Source organism: Ranitomeya imitator, chromosome 4, assembly GCF_032444005.1.
Source record: "Ranitomeya imitator isolate aRanImi1 chromosome 4, aRanImi1.pri, whole genome shotgun sequence".
NCBI lineage: Eukaryota > Metazoa > Chordata > Amphibia > Anura > Dendrobatidae > Ranitomeya > Ranitomeya imitator.
Window position 1 is genome coordinate 355775450 of NC_091285.1, and position 26597 is coordinate 355802046.

General features: G+C 41.5%; 1 protein-coding gene across 1 annotated transcript in view; it reads right to left on the reverse strand.

Annotated features, from left to right (window-relative positions):
- Window positions 1-26597, reverse strand: part of BCAP29 (B cell receptor associated protein 29) — a 148362-nt gene that overhangs the window by 14264 nt on the left and 107501 nt on the right. The gene's annotated exons all lie outside the window — the stretch shown is intronic.

The following is a 26597-nucleotide window of genomic DNA, read 5'->3' on the forward strand; positions in this document are numbered from 1 at the left end:
GGATATTTTGATGTATTGGTAGATTTTCATTATTCACTACTTTGGTGTATTCTTTAAGTAGGAGCTTTTGTCTTCTCAGATTTGCAGGTGTGATATGGCTCAACAGGTAACCAGTGGACAGGCATAGGTCTGATAGCACCAGATATTATGCGCATAGAGTTATTCAGCTGATTGTCGATTGCATTCACATAACTATTCAGCCATACTGGAGCACAATATTCTGTGGCAGAGTACACCAGGGCAAGGGTAGACATTCTCAAGACAGGTGTTGAGGAACCCCAGGAGGATGCGCAGAGTTTCTGAATAATATTATTGCGTGCTTTCAGTTTCTGTGCGGTCTTATCCAAGTGAGATTTGAAGGTTAGGCTTCTATCAAGGATTACACCTAAATACTTGGGATTGAAGTTGTGTTTGACAAGTTGATCTTCAAAATGTACTTTGAGTTCAGTCTTAGCTCTTGCGTTGTGTAAATGAAAGCAACATACTTCCGTTTTTGATGGATTGAGCTTTAGCCTCCATTGTCGAAAATACTTTCCCATTACACTAAGATATTCTGTTAGAACCACCTCTGCTTCCTCCATTATTTTGCTCACTGTAGCAAGTGCCCAGTCATCGGCGTATCCAAATTTCCGTGATATTGTGGCAGTAATGTCAGCTAGGTACAGAGCAAACAGGAGAGGTACCAGCACTGATCCCTGGGCCAAACCATTGTTTAAGGTTTTCTCACAACTAGTTAAATCACCCATGATAAGTTGAAAGGTTCTATTTGCAATCATACAATTCAAGAGGTACATCATTTTCTTACATGGAATCACCTTCAGAAACTTCTATAGAAGTCCTTCCCTCGACACAGTGTCATATGCAGCAGAAAGATCGATGAACGCCACTGAAACCTTCATGTTCTTTTGAAATTCAGCTTTAATTAAAGTTGTCAAGGCTAAAACTTTGTCATTGCAGTTTCAAGCAGGTCTAAAGCTGGCTAGTTCTTACTGATTGGAGATATCCAACCAATACCCTTGTCAAGATGATCTGCAAACTTTTTCCAGTTGGCTTTGACAAAATTCCATCAAGGACGTGGGTACGAAGTTACAAGAGGAATGGATACTCCAACGGTGATGATGACAGGGCGATGCGGACTACGAGGGAAATGTTTGACAACACTCAGATGTAGATTAAGGTTGATTGCATCATGCAATAGAAACAAAACATAAATCAGCGTTGTATCCTCTCTGCCAGGCTGCTGATTGGAAGGTTGGAAAATCCTTTGCATCAAAAACCAGGAATGTGTTGTGCACGTCAGACCAGTTTACCAGGTGCTCACCATTGTCGTCATTACTAGCATATTGCCAGAGCTCATGATAACTGTTGAAATCTCCTATGTACACGGTAGGATGTGGATGGACATGGATAACTTTAGTAAGCCATTGTACTGCAGGATGCTTGTAAATATTAATTGTGATATGACCATCTTTAATCACAGCTTCATGGATGTCATTTTCAACAGATGTAGATACAAGCATTACATTTTCAATGTTGCCTTTCACATAGGTAGCTACACCGTAGTGCGGGTCATATGTAGCACCAATTAAATCAAAACCAGAAATGGAACCACGAGCTAGAAGATGGTCTTCATTTTCAACATGAGATTCCTGAGGAACAAGAACGTCTATTTTGTTATCAGTGAGAAACTTGTGGAGGAAATCATATTTTGAGCGGATGATACCTTCAATATTAATTTGGCAGATTTTCACTGTGGGTCCAAGGTCTTTCATTTGTGGGGAGTCATTTGTGACGGTACCATTATTTGTAGACATTATCAAATTTGATCCTTTGTTGATTATCAAATATGATGTAAAATATATTGAACAGGAGTTCTAGATGTAGTTTGTTTGGTCGTCAAGATTGTTAGTCCTTTACCGTTACCCAGGGTGCACCACGTGGAGGTGGACTAACGTTGCCAAGCACCTCATTATTTTCATGTGTAGCAATAGTGGAATTTGTGTTTTTACCAACTGAGTGTTCTGTTCAATAGTATTTGACAGGCAGATTTGGTATTCTCTATAAAATTCCAGGAGTCATAACATTTTTCGTTATCAGTCAACATAGAAGTATGAAGGCTTGTTTTGTGCAGATGGACTTGTAGTCTTAGTTGTATTCTACTAAGTGGGGTTAAATGGAAGAATCAGTAATAGCAATTCTTCTTTGGTTTTGCTTTTATTTTTTATTTTTTAGGAATTTCATTGTGATGTAAAACATTAAAGGGAATCTATCACCCCAAAAATCGTATATGAGCTAAGCCCACCGGCATCAGGGGCTCATTTACAGCGTTCTGTAATGCTGTAGATAAGCCCCCGATGTAACCTGAAAGGTAAGAAAAACAGGTTATATTATACTCACCCAGGGGTGGTCCGATCCAATGGGCATCGCGGTCCGGGTCCAGCGCCTCCCATCTTCAAACGAAGACGTCCTCTTCTTGTCCTCTTAGATTTTAGTGGTACTCATGATTGTTGTTAAGGCTTTTAATTTTATTATTTTTTTTTTTTTTTTTTTGGGGGGGGGGGGGTTGGCGGAATTAAATATTTACATCTATATATTTTTCCCCATCTACTCTGCAGAGTTTGCCATGGTTGCTCTGCTTTTATCTCTTTTTACTAGAACAGCCTGGGTGACCCATCTTCTTCACTTGTAAATTGCCGTTTGTGTGTTTTCCTTACTATCCACAGCCTGTGAGATCCTTGAAAACCTGGATGCTTTTCTTATATTACCCACACTCTTATCTACCATGTACAACCATCCTCATCCTCCCTGCTGCCATCTCTTACACTAAAGGTACCGTCACACTAAGCGACGCTGCAGCGATTCCGACAATGATCCGGATCGCTGCAGCGTCGCTGTTTGGTCGCTGGAGAGCTGTCACACAGACAGCTCTCCAGCGACCAACGATGCCGGTAACCAGGGTAAACATCGGGTTACTAAGCGCAGGGCCGCGCTTAGTAACCCGATGTTTACCCTGGTTACCATCGTTAAAGTAAAAAAATAAACACTACATACTTACCTTCCACTGTCTGTCCCCGGCGCTCTACTTCTCTGCTCTGGCTGTGAGCACAGCGGCCGGAAAGCAGAGCGGTGACGTCACCGCTGTGCTTTCCGGCTGCCCGGCGCTCACAGCCAGAGCAGAGAAGCAGAGCGCCGAGGACAGACAGCGGTAGGTAAGTATGTAGTGTTTGTTTTTTTACTTTAACGATGGTAACCAGGGTAAACATCGGGTTACTAAGCGCGGCCCTGCGCTTAGTAACCCGATGTTTACCCTGGTTACCAGCGAAGACATCGCTGAATCGGCGTCACACACGCCAATTCAGCGATGTCAGCGGGAGAGCCAGCGACTAAATAAAGTTCTGGACTTTCTTCCCCGACCAGCGATATCACAGCAGGGGCCTGATCGCTGCTGCCTGTCACACTGGACGATATCGCTAGCCAGGACGCTGCAACGTCACGGATCGCTAGCGATATCGTCCAGTGTGACGGTACCTTAAGAGAAGGGAGGGATCAGAGACAGCAAAACAGTCAGGAGCAAGTGGCCAGAAGCAGCAGGGCAGCCAACACTGAAGGATTCACAACCATCTGCAGCAGGAAAATTGGTGTAAATATTTAATGAAGACTACATAGAAAATATTTTTTTTCCCATTAGGTTGCAAATTAACTTAAAAAAAAAAATACAACGCTAATATCCTTTAAGGATCTGGCGCACAGAAATTTAACAAACAAGACTTGTATAAAACACAATGGAGCATAGTGTTCCTTAAAGCCACTTCTCAAACATTCTTATTTTGAGGATGAGTATGTTTCAATAAGGGCTTGCTCTCATCTATGTAAAGAAAAAAAAAATCGCTCTGATGTTGATCCAGAAAAGTAGGATGAGTGTCTGCGATTTTTCTCAACTAGCATCCATATGGTTTAAGTATGCAATCCGTATGCAAAGCATTTTTAACATCAGCTTTTACATAAAGTAATTACCGTATGTAATTTACAGCTAGTTTTCAAACTAATAAAGCACTGATATACAGACAGATAGAGCGGTCGATAGAGAGATAGCTGTCAGATATTTAATACGCTTTGTGAAGCTTTCTAGGGATACATTTAAAAAATTGTCATAGGGTCCCCCTTATTTTTAATAACCAGCTAAGGGAAAGCAGGTACCTGGTCATAATAGTCTGGGAAGGGGTCAATGTTCATAGGCTGGGAAGCTCAATGGTTATCAGTTCACAGCTGTCTACTTTGCTTTTACTGGTTATTAACCCCTTTCTGACCTCGGATGGGATAGTACATCCAAGGTCAGAACCCCCGCTTTGATGCGGGCTCCGGCGGTGAGCCCGCATCAAAGCTGGGACATGTCAGGTGTTTTGAACATCTGACTTATGCCCGCAACAGCACTTAACCCCTTCCCGACCTTTGACGCATACGCTGCGTCATGAAAACACCCTTGCACCTCTCCAGTCCATCCTTAACTCTGCTGCCCGACTAATCCATCTCTCTCCTCGCTACTCCTCCGCTTCCCCCCTCTGCAAATCTCTTCACTGACTCCCATTCCCTCAGCATATCCAGTTCAAATTGCTAATACTGACCTACAAAGCCATCCACAACCTGTCTCCTCCATATATCTCTGAACTAATCTCTCGATATCTTCCCTCACGTGACCTCCGGTCCTCCCAAGACCTCCTTCTCTCCTCCACACTTATTCGCTCCTCATCCAATCGCCTCCAAGACTTCTCCCGAATATCCCCCATCCTCTGGAACTCTCTGCCCCAACACGTCCGACTAACAACCACAGTCGGATCCTTCAGACGGAACCTGAAAACTCATCTCTTCAGGAAAGCCTACAGCCTGCACTGACACCGCTGCTGCCTCATCACCAACGAAGCTACCGCCTCACCAACACCGGAGCTACCGCCTCACCAACACCGGAGCTCCTGCAACCCTCAACCTACTGTCTCCTTCCCCATAATCCTGTAGAATGTAAGCCCGCAAGGGCAGGGTCCTCGCCCCTCTGTATCAGTCCGTCATTGTTAGTTTGTTTACTGTATGTGATATTTGTAACTTGTATGTAACCCCTTCTCATGTACAGCACCATGGAATCAATGGTGCTATATAAATAAATAATAATAATAATAATAATAATGAAAGTCGGTGCCATTCCGACCCATGACGCAGCATATGCGTCATGGAAAGATCGCGTCCCTGCAGATCGGGTGAAAGGGTTAACTCCCATTTCACCCGATCTGCAGGGACAGAGGGAGTGGTAGTTTAGCCCAGGGGGGGTGGCTTCACCCCCTCGTGGCTACGATCGCTCTGATTGGCTGTTGAAAGTGAAACTGCCAATCAGAGCGATTTGTAATATTTCACCTAAAAAAATGGTGAAATATTACAATCCAGCCATGGCCGATGCTGCAATATCATCGGCCATGGCTGGACACACTAATGTGCACCCACCCCACTCCTCCGATCGCCCCCCCAGCCCCCCAATCTGTGGTCTGCTCCCCTCGGTCCTGTGCTCCGCTCCCCCTTCCTCCTGCTCGCTCCCCCCGTGCTCCAATCACACCCCCCGTGCTCCAATCAAACCCCCCCGCACAGCGATCTCCCCCCCCCCGCACAGCGATTCCCCCCCCGTGCTACGATCCACCCGCCCGCACAGCGATCCCCCACTCCGTGCTCCAATCCACCCCCCCGTGTTCCGATCCACCCCCCCGTGCTCCGACGCCCCCCCGTGCCCTGATCTCCCCCCCCCTTATACTTACCTGGCCTCCCGGGGACCGTCCGTCTTCTTTCCTGGGCGCCGCCATCTTCCAAAATGGCGGGCGCATGTGCAGTGCGCCTGCCGAATCTGCCGTTCGTTCCAGAGTGAATTTTGATCACTGAGATATAACCTATCTCAGTGATCAAAATAAAAAAAAAAAACTAAATGACCCCCCCCCCCCTTTGTCACCCCCATAGGTAGGGACAATAAAAAAAATAAAAAAATTTTTTTCCACTAAGGTTGGGGTAAGAACTAGGGTTAGGGTTAGGGGTAGGGTTTCGGTATGTGCACACGTATTCTGGTCCTCTGCGGATTTTTCCGCTGCGGATTTGATAAATCCGCAGTGCTAAACCGCTGCGGATTTATGGCGGATTTACCATGTTTTTTCTGCTCATTTCAATGCGGTTTTACAACAGCGATTTTCTATTTGAGCAGTTGTAAAACCGCTGCGGAATCCGCAGAAAAGTGACATGCTGCGGAATGTAAACCGCTGCGTTTCCGTGCAGTTTTTCTGCAGCATGTGTACAGCGATTTTTGTTTTCCATAGGTTTGCATTGAACTGTAAACTCATGGGAAACTTCTGCGGATCCGCAGCGTTTTCCGCAGCGTGTGCACATACCTTTAGAATTAGGCCATGTGCACACGGTGCGGATTGGCCGCTGCGGATCCGCAGCAGAGTTCCATCAGGTTTACAGTACCATGTAAACATATGGAAAGCCAAATCTGCTGTGCCCATGGTGCGGAAAATACCGCGCGGAAACGCTGCGTTGTATTTTCCGCAGCATGTCAATTCTTTGTGCGGATTCCGCAGCGTTTTACACCTGTTCCTCAATAGGAATCCGCAGGTGAAATCCGGACAAAAAACACTGGAAATCCACGGTAAATTCGCAGGTAAAACGCAGTGCCTTTTACCCGCGGATTTTTCAAAAATGGTGCTGAAAAATCTCATATGAATCCGCAACGTGGGCACATAGCCTTAGGGCTAGGGTTGGGTTGGAATTAGGGTTGTGGTTAGGGTTAGGGGTGTGTTGGGGTTACGGGTGTGTTGGGGTTAGGGTTGTGATTAGGGTTACGGCTACAGTTGGGATAAGGGTTAGGGGTGTGTTGGAGTTAGAATTGAGGGGTTTCCACTGTTTAGGCACATCAGGGGGTCTCCAAACGCAACATGGCGCCACCATTGATTCCAGCCAATCTTGTATTCAAAAAGTCAAATGGTGCTCCCTCACTTCCGAGCCCCGACGTGCACCCAAACAGTGGTTTACCCCCACATATGGGGTACCAGCATACTCAGGACAAACTGCGCAACAATTACTGGGGTCCAATTTCTCCTGTTACCCTTGTGAAAATAAAGAAATGCTTGCTAAAACATCATTTTTGAGGAAAGAAAAATGATTTTTTATTTTCACGGCTCTGCGTTGTAAACGTCTGTGAAGCACTTGGGGGTTCAAAGTGCTCACCACATATCTAGATAAGTTCCTTGGGGGGTCTAGTTTCTAAAATGGGGTCACTTGTGGGGGGTTTCTACTGTTTAGGCACACCAGTGGCTCTGCAAACGCAACGTGACGCCCACAGAGCATTCCATCAAAGTCTGCATTTCAAAATGTCACTACTTCACTTCCGAGCCCCGGCATGTGCCCAAACAGTGGTTTACCCCCACATATGGGGTATCAGCGTACTCAGGAGAAACTGGACAACAACTTTTGGGGTCAAATTTCTCCTGTTACCCTTTGTAAAATAAAAAATTGCAGGCTAAAAGATCATTTTTGAGAAAATAATTTTTTATTTTTATTTTCATGGCTCTGCGTTATAAACTTCTGTGAAGCACCTGGGGGTTTAAAGTGCTCAATATGCATCTAGATAAGTTCCTTGGGGGGTCTAGTTTCCAAAATGGGGTCACTTGTGGGGGAGCTCCAATGCATAGGCACACAGGGGCTCTCCAAACGAGACATGGTGTCCGCTAACAATTGGAGCTAATTTTCCATTCAAAAAGTCAAATGGCGCGCCTTCCCTTCCGAGCCTTACCATGTGCCCAAACAGTGGTTTACCCCCACATATGAGGTATCGGCGTACTCAGGAGAAATTGCCCAACACATTTTAGGATCCATTTTATCCTGTTGCCCATGTGAAAATGAAAAAATTGAGGCTAAAAGAATTTTTTTGTGAAAAAAAAGTACTTTTTCATTTTTACGGATCAATTTGTGAAGCACCTGGGGGTTCAAAGTGCTCACTATGCATCTAGATAAGTTCCTTGGGGCGTCTAGTTTCCAAAATGGGGTCACTTGTGGGGGAGCTCCAATTTTTAGGCACACGGGGGCTCTCCAAACGTGACATGGTGTCCGCTAAAGAGTGGAGCCAATTTTTGATTCAAAAAGTCAAATGGCGCTCCTTCCCTTCCAAGCCCTGCCGTGCGCCCAAACAGTGGTTTACCCCCACATATGAGGTATCAGCGTACTCAGGACAAATTGGAGAACAACTTTCGTGGTTCAGTTTCTCCTTTTACCATTGGGAAAATAAAAAAATTGTTGCTAAAAGATAATTTTTGTGACTAAAAAGTTAAATGTTCATTTTTTCCTTCCATGTTGCTTCTGCTGCTGTGAAGCACCTGAAGGGTTAATAAACTTCTTGAATGTGGTTTTGAGTACCTTGAGGGGTGCAGTTTTTAGAATGGTGTCACTTTTGGGTATTTTCAGCCATAAAGACCCCTCAAACTGACTTCAAATGTGAGGTGGTCCCTAAAAAAAATGGTTTTGTAAATTTCGTTGTAAAAATGACAAATCGCTGGTCAAATTTTACCCCTTATAACTTCCTAACAAAAAAAAATTTTGTTTCCAAAATTGTGCTGATGTAAAGTAAACATGTGGGAAATGTTATTTATTAACTATTTTGTGTCACATATCTCTCTGGTTTAACAGAATAAAAATTCAAAATGTGAAAATTGCGAAATTTTCAAAATTTTCGCCAAATTTCCGTTTTTATCACAAATAAACGCAGAATTTATTGACCTAAATTTACCACTAACATGAAGCCCAATATGTCACGAAAAAACAATCTCAGAACCGCTAGGATCCGTTGAAGCGTTCCTGAGTTATTACCTCATAAAGGGACACTGGTCAGAATTGCAAAAAACGGCAAGGTCTTTAAGGTCAAAATAGGCTGGGTCATGAAGGGGTTAACTAGCACTTCCAGGCATCGGGCCGGAAATGAGCGCATCACTGACCCCCGTCACGTGATCGGGGGTCAGCGATGAGTCGACATGACAACCAGAGGTCTATTGAAGACCTCTATAGTTGGTGATGCCGGATTGCTGTGAGCGCCACCATGTGGTCGGCGCTCATAGCAATGCAGCTATTCTGCTACATAGGAGCGATCTGAGCATCGCTCCTATGTAGCAGAGCCGATCAGGCAATGCCAGCTTCTAGCCTCCCATGGAGGCTATTGAAGCATGGCAAAAGTAGAAGGAAAAAAAAATGTTTTAACCTCTTAACCCCCCCAGAGCTTTTTTGGTTTTCGCTCCCCTTTTCTCCAGAGCCATAACTTTTTTATTTTTCCGTCAACAACGCCATGTAAGGGCTTATTTTTTGTGGGACGAGTTGTACTTCTGAACGACACTATTGGTTTTACCATGTCATGTAACAGGAAACTGGAAAAATTCCAAGTGCGATGAAATTGCAAAAAAAGTGGAATCCCACACTAAGTTCTTTTTTATCCAAGTGGTGAAAAAAAAATCCAAAGTTTGCTAAAAAAATATAATAATAATTGCGTAATTTTCCAATACCGGTAGCATCTCCATTTTTCGTGATCTGGGTCGGGTGAGGGCTTGTTTTTTTTGCGTGCCGAGCTGACGTTTTTAATTATACCACTTACTTATTTACTATACGTTCTTTTGATCGCCCGTTATCGCATTTTAATGCAATGTCGCGGCAACCAAAAAACGTAATTTTGGAGTTTTGATTTTGTTTTCTCACTGTGCCGTTTAGCAATCAGAATCGCCTAATCTAGCAATAAAAAAAAAAAGGAATAACCTGATTGCTAAACGGCATAGCGAAATAAAAACTAAACGCCCTCACCCAATCCCAGATAACGAAAAATGGAGACGCTACGGGTATAGGAAAATTGTGCGTTTTTTTTTTTAGCAAAGTTTGGGATTTTTTATATTACTTAGATAAAAGAGAACCTACACGTTTGGTGTCTATGAACTCGTAATGACCTGGAGAAACCTATTGGTAGGTCAGTTTTAGCATTTAGTAAAACGAGCAAAAAAGCCAGACAGAAAACAAGTGTGGGATTGCACTTTTTTTGCAATTTCACCGCATTTGGATTTTTTTTCCAGTTTTCTAGTACATGACATGCAAAAACCAATGATGTCGTTCAAAGGTAAAACTTGTCCCACAAAAAATAAGCCCTCACATGGCCACATTGACGGAAAAATAAAAAAAGTTATGGCTCTGGGAAGGAGGGAAGCAAAAAACGAAAACGCAAAACCGAAAAAAGCTGGGGTCATGAAGGGGTTAAAAAGGGGGACCCTGAAAAAAAAAAAAAAACGACGTGGGGACCCCGTTATTTTTAATAACCAGCAAAGCCTAAACCGACAGTTGCGGAGTAATATTAATAGGCTGGGAAGGTCCATAAATATTGTCCCCTTCCCTGCATAATAAGACAAGCCATCAGCCACCACAGAAATTGGGTATCCATTAGATGTGCTAATTCTGGCGCTTAGACTCCACTCTTCACGGATTTCCCTGAAGTGTTGCCAAACAGGGCAATGGTTTTGGGGTTGATTTCAGCTGTGAAATGTCCACTGACATCAAGCCATGGCTTTAGTAATGAAGAGGTGTCTATCAGACACCCCAATTACTAACCCCGAAGTCAAAAGAAACACACACACCCAAAAGTCCTTTATTTGTAAAAAGAACTCCCAGACAAATGTCCTGTATTTCCAATTTATCATCATTTACCATAAAAAAAATAATCTTCATGGTCTGCCAAAGTCCATATAGAGGTCCCACAGCTATCCCTGTCTTCTTCCAGTTAATGAAGGCTTGTTCAGAGACCGCAGCTCCATAGACTGGACCTGCAGGCACTGTCGGTTCTCACGCTTCGTAGAGCGAGCACCTGGCAACTGTGACAAGCTGTGACGTCAGTAAGATTATCAAACTTTTAAGCCAGGGAACTGTGGTAACCTCAGAGACGTCACCGCGTGAAGCGCAAGAACTAGCTGCAAGAAATGATTTTTTTTTTAGGGACTACTTTTTTAATAACCAGCTGTGAGTTGATAAAAGGCTGGGAAGAACCATGGTTATTGGCCCCTTCCCAGACTATTAAGACCAGCTAACCGCTGTCTGCTTTCACTTAGGCTGGTTATTAAAAATAAGGGGGACTTTCCCCTTTATTGTTTGCTATAGCAATAGAGCCACTGGCGTCAATGATTAGAAGGGATCAAAATATTGTAGGATTTAAATACGGGATACATGAGGAAAAAGTGGCACTCTATGCTGACGACATGTTGCTATTTTTGGGAGATGCGGAGGGTTCCCTGGGGACGGTAATGAAGGTTCTAGGCGAATATGCCGGTATATCTGGGATCTGCATTAACTGGGATTAGTCCGTTTTGTTACCGCTGGATGGTGGGACCCTTGTTGTAGGAGATCAGCCAACTCTGGTTCAAGTGGTTACAGAATTCACTTACCTGGGCATCGGTGTCAAATAATATTGAAGATTATGAAAGACTAAATTTGAACCTGCTGCTAGGTAAATTTAAACAGAAGATTATGGCATGGAGGAAATTAAATTTAACAATGGCCGGGCATGCTTACTTAATAAAGATGATACTTATGCCTTAGCTTTTGTATGTGCTACACAATGCACCGGTTTGGCTGCCTCAAAATAGATTTTATAAAATTAACGCCATTTTCCGTGATTTGATATGGAAAGGAGGTCGAGCGCGTATTAAGTTAGAACTGTTGCAACGTCCAAAAGATGATGGAGGTTTGGCGGTTCCCTACCCATGGTTGTATTACATTGGGTCCCAGTGCCAGAAATTGATAGGATGGGGGGATCATGATCTTATAAGCTCAGTGGGGAAGGTTATTTCTCATGTGGTGCGGAGGGGTCCGCTGTTGGCTGTTATATTTTGTCTGAATCCTAAAAGGTTTCCAACTTTGGCGTTGCTTGAAAAACTGTGGAAAAAATAAAGCTATGGAGGGGTATAGGGGAATACACGAGATACACAGCCATTTGGTATAACCCCGGGCTGACTGAACTGTTTAGGCTACGTTCACATTTGCGTTGTGCGACGCAGCGTCGGCGACGCAACGCACGCAAAACACATGCACAACGCAGCGTTTTGTGACGCATGCGTTCTTTTGCATGATTTTTGGCGCAGAAAAAACTGCATCATGCAGCGTCCTCTGCGCCCTGACAGTTGCACCAAAATGATGCATGCGTCACAAAACGCAAGACAATGCATGTCCATGCGCCCCCCATGTTAAATATAGGGGTGCATGGCGCATGCGTCGCCGTGGCTGTGCCCGACGCTGCGCCGCACAACGCTAATGTGAACGTAGCCTAAGTCTACGGAATTTTGGACAGTGGAGAAGAATAGGTATATGGTATGTGTTGCAGCTGCTAGATGGTGAGACATTTAAAACATTTGAAACACTCAGGGAGGAGTTCCCTTTGGAGCATAATATGTTCTACCAGTATCTACAGTTGCGACACGCATTCTCTAGACAGTGGAGGTCACCGATAGTGATACAGAGTGACAGTATGTTGAATATACTTGGTCCACCGAGGGGTACTAGGGGTCTTATATCGCTAATTTACAGGGGATTGCTGGATACGTTTTTGGATAGACACCCATTGATGGCTAGAGCTAAATGGACAAGGGATTTGGGAGACATATCGGATGATCAGTGGGAGTCGATTTTACAATATGTCTCTAGAATATCTATAAGAGAATCTGGGAGGGTGTCGCAGTTATTCACTATACATAGGGTATACAGGACACCTGTGTGGATGAAAAAAGCTGGACTAAGGGGGGACTCTGGATGCCCGAGATGTACGATGGATGAAGCGGATATTCTTCATATGCTATGGTCTTGTCCAAGACTACAGGCATTTTGGTCCTAAATTTAGTGGAAAGAGTGACGGAAGCAACTATTACTCGAGATCCATTGACGTGTATTTTAGGACATGTAGAGGAGGTGGCGTCAGATGAATGGGGTAGGTTAGCAATAGCCAGACTGCTTTATGTTGCAAGGAAGACTATCACGGAAGACTATCACATTGCACTGGTTAGATGAAAATCCTCCTACTAGGAAGGAATTTGTAAATAGAGTTAATTTTGTAATCCTTATGGAGCGAAGCGTATACATGAAAAGAGACAAGATGAACCACTACGTGAATATATCGTCAAAAATAGGATATTAGGGTTATAAAAGAGTGTACAACATTGTAATACATGGATAAGGATTGTAAAAGCGTGAAGGGGGTTGGGGGAGGTTTTCTTGATATGGGAGGGGGAGGGATGTGTTTGGTGTATTTACATTTATTAAAAAATGGGGAAACTATTATCATTTGTACTCTAATGCAAGCTTATGTATGTAATGTTATCCTTTCTGCTTTCTTCAATAAAAAGTATTTGATTTAAAAAAATAAATAAGGGGGACTTCACGCCATTGTTTTCATTTATATAGTAGCTACAAGTACAGAAAACTACACAAAGCACTGCTTATATATCTCACTGACATATTTCTATCTATATATCTATGTTATCTATTCTAAAATGTTCAGGCTGTGTATTTATTGTACTCGACTGATGAAATGTTGGGTGTACTTTGAGATGTTTGCGTAAAAACGGACGGCACACGCATGGTCCACATGCAGTTTTTCCCCGCATCCATTGACGAGTCTCGTCAGATATTCGTGGCAACACACAGCATGCTGCGATTTTTTTTCTCATCCAGATTCAAGATAAAAAAAAAAAATTGTAGAACAGCACAGAATCTTTGAATAACAGTCAGAGTGTAATCCGATTTCTATCGGATTGCACTCTTCCAATTTCTACGCAGATGAGAACAATATCAGTAATGTAAGTAAAGTAGAAAAAAATAACTACTAAAAAGATAGAATGCCCAGCACCTTATCCAAAAGCTTAAATGTCTCGTGTCTCTGAGATTATTCGCTCAAAGGTAGGAAAATGATTCACACAAGGTCAGAACTTATACAATGAACCGGTTTCTCTGTTCTACGTAGTAATGTCACACACCCAGTGACATCTCAAACAAGCCAAATCTGCTTCCATCTCACATTGTTGAACATTTAACATTAAGGGCAGACCAAAAATAAAGTATAAACATGCTGTTGCAATGTGATCTTTTAAATGACTAATCTGTCATTTCATATATTTAAGATTTGTGTGATCATAAATTGATTTGGTGCTTAAAGAGGACTTTTCACCAGTTTGAGCATGCTAAACTTGCCAAATCATGGAATAGTGGCTGCATAGCTGAGTAAAAGTAGTTTTTATTTTTTTAAATTTCTCTTCTCCATTGCAGAGATATTAGCTAGTAAAAAATAGCATGTCCCCACAATCGCTTACAGCAGGTTTTCTCCGTATGAGACATGTAATGACTGTCTGCTCTCCTCAGTGATTAACTGCAGAACTGTATGGGATTACAAAGTGCTAGATGTAGAGCAGAGATAAGTATGATTACTAGCACATCTTCAGCTTATATGTCAAGGCAATCAGTGTGGGAAAGGGGCAGTACAGCAGAGATAAACTGTGTCTCATACCAGTTCTAGAAGCTCTCCTTCCATAGTGCTGTCAGCTCTGCTGTACTGTCCCTCCACCCACACTGACTGCTTAAGAGATAAAAGCTGAAATGTTAGTAATCACAATTAGCTCTGCTGTATTCCCAACACCTTGTAATTACACCCAGTTCTGGAGTGAGACCAATAAGGAGAATAGACCATTTGTCATTACATGTCTCATACAGGAAAACGCCAGCTATTGTGGGGGTATGTTCCTTTTTATGCCCTGCATGATGCCTCCTGCTTATGACTGATCAATGTCTTGCGGTGGAAGAAGTACACAGCCCCCCAAAAAAAATCTTTGGTAACATCCTCATAAATTATAACAAACTTTATCAGCTAATATTTCTACAGCATAGATGAGAAATTCAAAAATAATTATGTGTTAAATCAGCTCTCATTACTTCACGATTGGAATAGTTTAACATGCTCAAATTCGTAAAAGATCCTCTTTAAATCAAGTGTTAAAGACGTCCTATCAACTCCCTGTGGCTGCCTTTTTTTATTTAAGAAAATAATAGACAGCCACACACAAGACGCTTACATAAGAGTATCTAATAAAAAAAAAAAAAAAAAAATTATATATATATATATATATGTATATATACTAGCTGAAGAGCCCGGCGTTGCCTGGGCATAGTAAATATCTGTGGTTAATTATAGCACGTCACTTCTCTTATTTTCCCATCCCGCCTCTCATTTTCCCAATCACATCTCTCATTTTCTCCCTCACATCTCTCATTCCCCCCTAACACTTGTCATTTCAACCTCACATCTGTCATTTTCTGATCACTCCATTATTTTTCCTCACTTCTCTCATTTTGCACTCCCACCTTTCATTTTCACCTCACACCTCTCATTTTCACCTCATCACCTCAGTATATACATGTTTGTCATCTCCCTTATATATAGTATACATCTGTATGTCATCTCCTGTATATAGTATATACCTGTATGTCATCTCCCCTGTATATATTATATACCTGCTGTGTGTTATCTCCCCTATATATAGTATATACCTGAATGTCATCTCCTTCTATATATAGTATATACCTGTATGTCATCTCCTCCTGTATATAGTATATACCTGTGTGTCATCTCCCCTGTATATAGTATATATCTGTGTGTCATCTCCTCCTGTATATAGTATATACCTGCATGCCATCTTCTATATATAGCATATACCTGTATGTCATCTCCTCCTGTATATAGTATATACCTGTAGGTCATCTGCTCCTGTATATAGTATATACCTGTGTGTCATCTCCTCCTGTATATAGTATATACCTGTATGTCATCTCCTCCTGTATATATATGTAGCTGTATGTCATCTCCTCCTCTATATAGTATATACCTGTGTGTCATCTCTCCTGTATATAGTATATACCTGTGTGTCATCTCCTCCTGTATTAGACCTCGTTCACACGTTATTTGCTCAGTATTTTTACCTCAGTATTTGTAAGCTAAATTGGCAGCCTGATAAATCCCCAGCCAGCAGGAAGCCCTCCCCCTGGCAGTATATATTAGCTCACACATACACATAATAGACAGGTCATGTGACTGACAGCTGCCGTATTTCCTTTATGGTACATTTGTTGTAGTTTGTTTGCTTATTAATCAGATTTTTATTTTTGAAGGATAAGACCAGACTTGTGTGTGTTTTAGGGCGAGTTTCGTTTGTCAAGTTGTGTGTGTTGAGTTGTGTGTGGCGACATGTATGTAGCGACTTTTGTGAGATGAGTTGTGTGTGGCAACATGCGTGTAGCAACTTTTTGTGTGTCGAGTTGCATGTGACAGGTTAGTGTAGCAACTTGTGTGCAGCAAGTTTTGCGCATGGCGAGTTTTGCACGTGGCGAGTTTTGTGTGGTGCCTTTTGAGTATGTGCAAGTTTTGTGTGAAGAAATTTTGCATGTGTTGCAACTTTTGTGCATGTGGCAATTTTTCCGCATGTGCAAGTTTTGCGTGTGGCGAGTTTTCCATGAGGTGAGTTTTGCACTTGTGGCGAGTTTTGCAAGAGCCTAGTTTTTGCATGTGGCGAGTTCTGCGCGTGGCGAGTTTTGAGCGGCGACTTTTGTGTTTCGACTTTTATGTGGCGAGGTTGGAGAATGTGTGGTGAAATGTGTGCTGAGGGTGATATGTGTTCAAGCACGTGGAAGTGTGTGGCGCATTTTGTGTGTGTGTTCATATCCCCGTGTGTGGTGAGTATCCCATGTCGGGGCCCCACCTTAGCAACTGTACGGTATATACTCTTTGGCGCCATCGCTCTCACTCTTTACGTCCCCCTTGTTCACATCTGGCAGCTGTCAATTTGCCTCCAACACTTTTCCTTTCATTTTTTCCCATTATGTAGATAGGGGCAAAATTGTTTGGTGAATTGGAATGCGCGGGGTTAAAATTTCACCTCACAACATAGCCTATGACGCTCTCGGGGTCCAGACGTGTGACTGTGCAAAATTTTGTGGCTGTAGCTTCAACGCCTCCAACACTTTTCCTTTCACTTTTTTCCCCATTATGTAGATAGGGGCAAAATTGTTTGGTGAATTGGAACGCGCGGGGTTAAAATTTCACCTCACAATATAGCCTATGACGCTCTCGGGGTCCAGACGTGTGACTGTGCAAAATTTTGTGGCTGTAGCCGCGACGGTGCAGATGCCAATCCCGGACATACATACACACATTCAGCTTTATATAGTAGATTATATATATATATATATATATATATATATATATATATACACATACATATACATACATATATACAGTCCCTAAACAATCTCTAAAGTACTTGAGTGTCTCTAATATTAGGTGGGTTTAAATTTTCAGATTGTGGGGTTCTGGCATTTTAAGTGGCAACTTAACCCCTTTCCGACATGGTCCGTAATAATACATCCCTGCGCCCTGGGCCTTATTGACACAGGACGGATTATTACATCCATGCGAGCGTGCACACACAGGCTGTCAACTGATTCTGACAGCTGACAATGGGCACTAAGTGCCAGGAACGGTCCCGCACTTTAACCCCCTAAATACTGCGATCGAATGAGATTGCAGCATTCCGGGAGCAGGCAGAGGACTGATAACCCCTCTGCCCTTGGATCGGAGACCCGTGGCGTCACACAGGGTACCTACCATTGCCATGGTGACCCGTTCTAGTCATGACGACAACCGTGTCAACAGAGCTAGTAATGTTGCCAAATCATATGCAGTGCATGGTCAGCAACTTTGTCAGTGCACAGTTGACAGTTTGGATAGCATAGGGATGCCATTACATCCTCATGCTATACAAGTGTTCAGCCTGCAAAAAATCATCATTCCATAGTTAAAAAAAAAAGGTAAAATAAAAGTACATTTTTTTTTAAACTAAAAATATTTTCAAAAAAAATCCAAAAGTTATTGTACCCATAAATTTGGATGAAAAAAAGCAAAAAAAAAAAAAAACAGCAAAAGTACACAGATTTGGTAATGCCGTGTCCGCAACGACCTGACCTATAAAACTGTCCCACTAGTTAGCCACCTCTAGTGAACACCATAAAGAAATAAAAATAAAAAACAAAGCAAAAGATAATGCTCAACAAATTCTTATACTGCTCAACAAAAGGTGTAATAAAATGCAATAAAAAAAAAAGACGGATATAAATATGGTACCGCTGAAAACAATATCTTATCCCGCAAAAAAACAGGCCGCCATACAGCTCCATCAGCAGAAAAATAAAAAAATGTTATAGCTCTACAGAAGAGATGCAAAAATAATACTTTTTTCTATAAAATCAAAACAAAAAACTATATAAAAAAAAAAAACTCCAAGTAAATGTGGCGCTAAGCACCTACGGATTTTTTTAAATTCATCCACTTCAAGTGAAAAATGTTAAAAAATTCATTTATTTTCTCAAAATAAAATATATTTGTAAATTTTTAAAAAACAGTACAACGCGTTTCGGCTGCTATTTTTACAGTGCAGCCTTCATCAGGTAGTAAAAAAACAAAAAGAACAAACAATACAATAAGCACTATATAGATTTTATAGTGCTTATTGTATTGTTTGTTCTTTTTGTTTTTTTACTACCTGATGAAGGCTGCACTGTAAAAATAGCAGCCGAAACGCGTTGTACTGTTTTTTAAAAAAATTTACAAATATATTTTATTTTGAGAAAATAAATGAATTTTTTAACATTTTTCACTTGAAGTGGATGAATTTAAAAAAATCCGTAGGTGCTTAGCGCCACATTTACTTGGAGTTTTTTTTTTTTTTTTCTCTTTGAAATTGCCACCTATGTGGATCTGAAGCAGGATCAACACATAGTTCTCCAAAGTGAGCTGCACACCTTATTGGATTATACAACATACGAAGAAGAGTTGCCTAAAGAATTGATTCCTTGAGAATCTCAACGTGCATTTCTTACCGATAGAAGGTGAGCATAACTACAAATAAAAGAAATGTTTTTAACTTGTTGGTAAAAACGTATTACGCTCAGAGGAAGCGCCGCACTTGTCTCTTTTTTTTTTTTTCCCCTCTTTCCCTAAACCAGGGTATTTCTAAAAAAAACTATATAAATAAGGGATCGCTGTAATAGTACTGACCAGAAGAATAGAACTGCCTTATCAATTTAACCACACCATGGAATGACATATACACCCCCCCCCCCCCCCAAAAAAAAAAAAAAAAAAAATCCTGAATTGCTGGTTTTTGTTCATCCTGCCTCCCAAAAATCGATCAAAAAATGTCATGTGTCTGAAAATGGTACCAATAAAACCATCAACTTGTCCAGCAAAAATTAAGCACATAACTGACTCTGTGGGCCAAAATATGGAAAAATTAAATCTCTCAAAATATGGTGATGCAAAAAACTAGTTTTTGCAATAGAGTCTATTGAGAGGTGTAGTTTGTAAAATGGGGTCAATTATTGGAGGGTTCTGCTGCTCTGGCACCTCATGGGCTCTTCCAGTAGGTCATGGCACCTCAGGAGCTCTGCCAATGTGACATGGCACCTTCAAACCATACCAGCAAAATCTGAACTCCAATATGATGCCTCTTGCCTTCTGAGCTTTGCACTGTGCCTCAAAAGTAGTAGTCCCCCACATATGGGGTACCGGTGTACTCAGGAGAAATTGCACAACAAATCGTATGGTGCAATTTCTCCTGATACACTTATGAAAATTACACTTGGGTAGGAAAAAAGGATCATCCCCGCGCTGCCGCAAGAAGAATTCCAAAAATTGTAGAGGTTTCAATGTGGTTTATAAACCACAATGAAACCTCTACAATTTTTGAAATTCTTCTTGCGGCAGAGCAGGAATGATCCTTTTTTCCTACCTAAGTGTATGTTTCAATCAGGTCTTGCACTGACCTGTGGATCTGCAGCAGCCGCCATTAATATATGTCCTTCCTTCAATCTCACCAGGTGAGTAGTTCTCTTGGTGGCAACTCTGTGTAATGTTTGATGAGACCCTATTTGCCCTTTTGCGTCTCCCTCTTTTCTCTGACCCTTATGAAAATGAAAGATTTGGGGTCTAAGTAACATTTTTGTGGGGAAATTATTTATTTATTTATTTATTTTTCATGTCTCAACGTTAATGACCAGGCCAATTTTTACAATTCTGACCACTGTCACTTTATGTGGTCATAACTCTAGAATGCTTCAACGGATCCCGGTGATTCAGAGAAGGTTTCTTCTTGACATATTGTACTTCATGAAGATGGTAAAATTTCTTTGATATGACTTGCGTTTGTGAAAAAAAAACAGAAATTTGGCAAAAATGTTGCCATTTTTAAACTTTGAAACTTCATGCACTTAAATCAGAGAGCTATGTCACACAAAATAGTTAATAAATAACATTTCCCACATGTCTACTTTACATCAGCACAATTTTAGAGCCAATTTTTTTTTAGGAATTTATAAGGGTTAAAAGTTGACCAGCGATTTTTCATTTTTCCAATAAAATTTACAAAACCTGAATTATTGAAATGTGTACCCATATGTGGGGGGAAAGTACTGTTTGGATACATGGCAGGGCTCAGATGGTAAGGAGCACCATCTGACTTTTTGAACGCAAAAATGGCTGGAATCGAAAGCGGACGCCGTGTCCCATTTGGCGAGCCCCTGATGTGCCTAAACAGTGGAAAAACTCCACAAGTGACCCCACAAAAATTAGCTTCAGATCAAAATTTCTTCATTTTGACAAGGGTAAAAATGGCTCTCAAAATTTGTTGTGTAATCTGACCTGAGCACGCTGATACCCCATATAAGGGAGAAAACCACTGTTTGAGCGCATGGCAGAGTTTGGAAGGAGTGCCACATTTGACCTTTTGAATGTAAAATTTGCTGGAACAATTGGCGGACGTCATGTCACGTTTGGAGGGCCTGTGATGTGCCTAAACAGTGACAATCCTCCATAAATTACACTAGTTTGGAAACTAGACAACTCAAAGAATGTATTTAGATGTGTGGTGAGTTCCTTGAATCCCCAGATGCTTCACAGACATTTATAACGTTGAGCCAAAAATAACAATCACATTTTCCCCACAAAAATGTTATTTTAGCCTCAAATTTTGTATTTTCGCAAGGGTAACAGGAGAAATTGCACCATACAATTTTTTGTGCATATTCTCCTGAGTACGCCGGTACTCCACATGTGGGGGAATACTAATTTTGAGTTACAGTACAAAGCTCAGAAGGGAAGAGGCGCCATATTGGAGTTCAGATTTTGCTGGAATGGTTTGAGGGTGTCATGTTACATTGGAAGAGCCCTTGAGGTGCCAGAACAACAGAATCCCACATAAGTGACCCCCATTTTACAAACTACACTCCACAATGAATTCATTTAGGGGTGTAATGATCACATTGACACCACATGCGCCTCACAGATTTTTATACCATTGAAGAAAGAATAAATTACATTTTTAATAATAATGTTCTTTTAGCCCCAAGTTTTAATTTTTTTTTTAAGATGTAATGGGAATTTTTTTACAACAAACTAAGGTGCAAAAAGCAATCGTGTAGACTAGTCCACACTGTACAACACCCTCAGGGGAAACAGATACCATCAGCTATGGAGGGTTACCATTGTCAAAACTTAACCTTTAATGGGGATAGCCTAAAATATAAGAACCCAACAAACAAACACATATACATATCCAAAGTGCTAACACACACATTTTGACTGCAAACACAGACAGCCATACCTTGCTGATGGGTACTCAGCCACTGCGGGACCCACATTGAAATACGGACTCTTTTTTTTTTCTATCCTTATATATTCTTTTGCTTGGACTTTTGTGCCTTGAAGCACATGGTGATGAAACGCGTAGGGAGAAGAGGAAATCTGTTTACTTGCATCCATTCATCTGGTGGTTGTCCATAGCAGGGTCCACTTGGGGCCTGTCCTTGTAAGGACAGGAGCTACACAGGGATTACAGGGTAGACAGGATTTTTGTGTCCCAGCCCGCTGCTTTTTCCCCTGGACCGTTACTCATCATAGCCCCACTGGCTGAAAAAGATCCAAGTGTCCGTTCCGAGTGGCGAGATCGTTCCATTCTTTTATATTTTTTGAGCACTGGTTATTTTGAGCACTTTGTATATGTATATGTGTTTGTTTGTTGGGTTCTTATATTTTAGGCTATCCCCATTAAAGGTTAAGTTTTAACAATGGTAACCCTCCATAGCTGATGGTAACAAACTAAGGTCCAGTTTTTCCTGAGTGAGCCACTACCCTACATGTAATTGGGAAATATTTTTCACACAGGTTTTATGGTTTGCAGGTGCTGGGAGAGCCCATGAGGTGCCAGAACAGCAGAACCAAGAGTGTGTCACAGAATTTTATAGCATTTGGCAGTGAAGAAAAAATAATTACATTTTTACCACCAAAATTTAGTTTTAGCTACATATTTTACATTTTCTCACAAGTAGTGGTTAAAATGGCACCATAGTTTGTCCCACAATGTCTACTGAATGTGGCAACACCCCATATGTGGCTGTACAGTACTACATATATTACATATGGAGAGACTCGGAAGGAACTGAGCACTATTTGCCTCCTGGAGTGCAGATTTTCCTAGAACAGTTTGTGGACTCCATATACAGAGCACCTAATTGCTAGAAGAGCAGAATCCCCCTCAAGTGACAACATTTTGGAAATTATACCCTTTGGGCATTTATCTACAGGATTAGTGATGATTTTGACTCCATGGCTGTTTTCCAGAAACAAGCAGCAATGAATGTTGCAGAGTGAAAATTGCAAACTGTTGTTGCAGTGACAAATATTGCTGGAGTGACCAGTATGTTATGCTCATGCTACTGGAGGCATGCACTCAAGTTAGGCGGGCTCTCATCACTTCAGAAATGACAAACATATGGACGCTATATGTGGTTTAGGTACACTATGGGGCTCAGAAGGGAGGGGGGCATTTGGATTTGGGAGCAGAGAATTTGCTGAATTTGTTTTGGTGGGTGCGGAGCTATTTTGCTTTTCCAGAACCTTTGTACTACCAGTAACGAGGAAGCCCCCAATATTTCCGTTAACAGATCTGAGTGTGGACTTGCATTTTTTGTGGATTGAGTGGAGGCTTTTATTGGGAACATTTTACACAATGTTTTGGATCACAGTTGTCCGGCACTCTACGCTGAACACTTACTTTGAGGTTTCCATCTAAGGCTATGTGCACACGTTCAGGATTTCTTGCAGAAAATTCCTGAGAAAAACCGGACATTTTCCGCAAGAAATCCGCAAAAAAACCACATGCGTTTTTGCCGCGGTTTTGCTGCGTTTTTTTCCGGACACTTCCCAATGCATTTTGTAGTGGGAAATCCGCAAAAAAAAACGCAAAATTAATGAACATGCTGCGTTTTTTACCGCGATGCATTTTTTTCACAGAAAAAAACGCATCATGTGCACAAAACATGCGGAATTCATTCTAAATGATGGGATGCTTATTGTATGCGGTTTTTTTTGCGGTTTTATAGCGTTTTTATTGGGAAAAACCGCAAAAAAAACGCAACGTGTGCACACAGCCTAAATCTCTTAGTGACGTGATTCAAATGAAATTGCCAAGTGATTCATTCACTATAATGAGGCAGCAAAGTTACTCAGGACTCCATCTGGCCTCTGTTCAGCGGTGTCCTTTTCAGAATTGCACACAACTGTGTCTGTCGGCACTTTTATGCAATCCTAGAGAGACGGACACCACCGGATCCCAGGTCAGACTGTGTCCACAGTACCCCCATCTGCCTCATTATAGGGAATCTTCCATCGAGGGTTCCGTAATAATCACGTATTTCAGAGATTTACAAAAATGTGTGCCGAGCCTTACTGAGATCCTTGGGAGGCAGAAGGGAAAAAAAAAATCAACAGCTGGTGAAGAATTAGTTTTATTTATTTTTATGCCATTCCTCTTTAGGTATAAGTGATTAGGCAACTTTATTCTTCATGTCAGTACGATTATAGAGATACCACATTGATATATTTTTTTATACTTTGGAGCTTTTACACAAAAACTATTTTATAGAAAAAATAATTATTTTGCATCGCTTTATTGTGAGATATATAACTTTTCTTTTTCTGCTGATGGAGCTGTATTGTGGCTTGTTTTTTTGCGGGACAAAATGACATTTTCAGAGGTACCATGTTTATTTACACCCTTCTTGTTGATCGCGTTTTATTCTACATTTTGTTCAGTGGTATGATGATAAAGCATTGTTTTTTGCTTTATTTTTTATTTTTTAAGGTGTTAACCAAAGGGGTTAACTAGTGGGACAGTTTTATAGGTTAAGTCATTCCGGACACGGAGATACCAAATGTGTGTACTTTTTTGTTTATTTGTTTCATACAAATTTATTTATGGGTACAATATCTTGATATTTATTATTTAAAAAAAATTATTTTTATACATTTAAAAGAAATTTAACGTGTGGACATAATAAATCCTCCCGTGTCATTAAGTACCAGGATGCATGGACGTATTATTACCGACTGTCGGAAAGGGGTTAATATGAGGCATACAGGTAGGACTAGTGTAAAATTTCTACTACCTGTATGCCCATATTAATAGGTCAGATTCCCTTTAAAATCCTTGATGGCAACAATTGCTATGAGGATATGTTCCCACGGTCAGGATCCGGCAGCACTTTGGACGTAGCATATGTAACATAGTAACATAGTAACATAGTTAGTAAGGCCGAAAAAAGACATTTGTCCATCCAGTTCAGCCTATATTCCATCATAATAAATACCCAGATCTACGTCCTTCTACAGAACCTAATAATTGTACGATACAATATTGTTCTGCTCCAGGAAGACATCCAGGCCTCTCTTGAACCCCTCGACTGAGTTCGCCATCACCACCTCCTCAGGCAAGCAATTCCAGATTCTCACTGCCCTAACAGTAAAGAATCCTCTTCTATGTTGGTGGAAAAACCTTCTCTCCTCCAGACGCAAATGTCGGCTCCTTCCAAAGCGCTGTCAGCTTTTGAATGCAGGTGATTCCGTATGTGTTCATTGAACCGTGAGGAATAAACGTGTCCTATACATTGGACGGGAAATTGACATGCTGCGGTCTGGAAAGCCGCTCTGCATGTCCGTCTCCACAGGGAAGCCGGAGGCGTCCGTGCACACATAGTGGAGATGGGATTTCTTCAAATCCCATCCACTATGCTGTAACATCTGGCCGCTGTGGATGTACGCAGCGTCCAGCCCGCATTTCCTGACCGTGGGAGAATACTCTTAGAACACAAGATCCTGATAAGCAATCCTGACACACACATCTTGTTTTGTACAGGTTGTCAATGGACACTGCCAGTCCACTATGGCCTATAGATCAATTACTTTCTGTAGGAGACTTTGCTAGGCATGTGGGACATAGGTCTTTGTAAAAGGAAGGAAAGGAGGGTAATTATGACCACTGCCTATTGTAAATAGTTAATACTATCTTATTTATTGAAAAATAGAGGTGATACTTGTCATTGAAATTCTGTGGGTGAAGATAACAAAACTGCTGAAAAGTCATCTATTCATGATAGGAAGAATTAGGTTGTGTGCACACGTTCAGGATTTTTCGCTATAAAAACGTGGAAAAAACGAATACATTACGCATCCTATTACTAGAATGCAATCCGCATTTTTTGTGCACATGTTGCGTTTTTTTCCACGGCGAAATCGCATTCTGGAAAAAAATGCAGCATGTTCATTCTTTGTGCGGAATGCGGAATTGCTGGGATTAAGCACACATAGGAATGCATTGATCGGCTTACTTTCCGCATGGGGCTATGCCCACCATGCGGGAAGTAAACGGATCATGTGCGTTTGGTACCCAGGATGGAGGAGAGGAGACTTTCCCCCAGGCCCTGGGAACCATATAATTGTTGAAAAATAAAAAGAATTAAAATAAATCATGATATTCTTACCTTCCGGGGTCCCTCGCAGCTTTCCTGCTCCGCGCGATGCTTTGCGGCAATGACCTGTGATGACGTAGAGGTCTCGCGAGATCGCTATGTCATCTGAGGTCATAGCCGCTAGGCATTATTGGGAACGGGAGCATCGCGAGGAGCGGGAACGCTGCGAGGAACGCCGGAAGGTGAGAATATCATGTTTTATTAATTTTTTTATTATTTTTAACATTAGATCTTTTTACTATTGATGCTGCATAGGCATCAATAGGGATGATGCTACAGATCGCTTGGAAAACGCTAGCATTCTGCAAGCTAATTAAGCTTGTAAAACGCTTGTTTAGTGGGAAAATGCATGCGAATTTCGAATGCGTTTATCCCACGGCAAGGGTTCCAGAATTGCCGTGGAAGTTTCCGCAGCAATTCCGGACGTGCGCACAAAGCCTTAGTCTAAAAATTGAAAAACATTATCAAAAAATGTAACATAAAAAACATTTAAACATTAAATTATTTTCTTATTACACCTTTCTTTTATGTATTATAGGTTTATATTTTGCTTTCAGTGAGAATAACAGTAAAAGTTGTGCAAGGCATGACTATTAAGAATTTCAATGGATAAA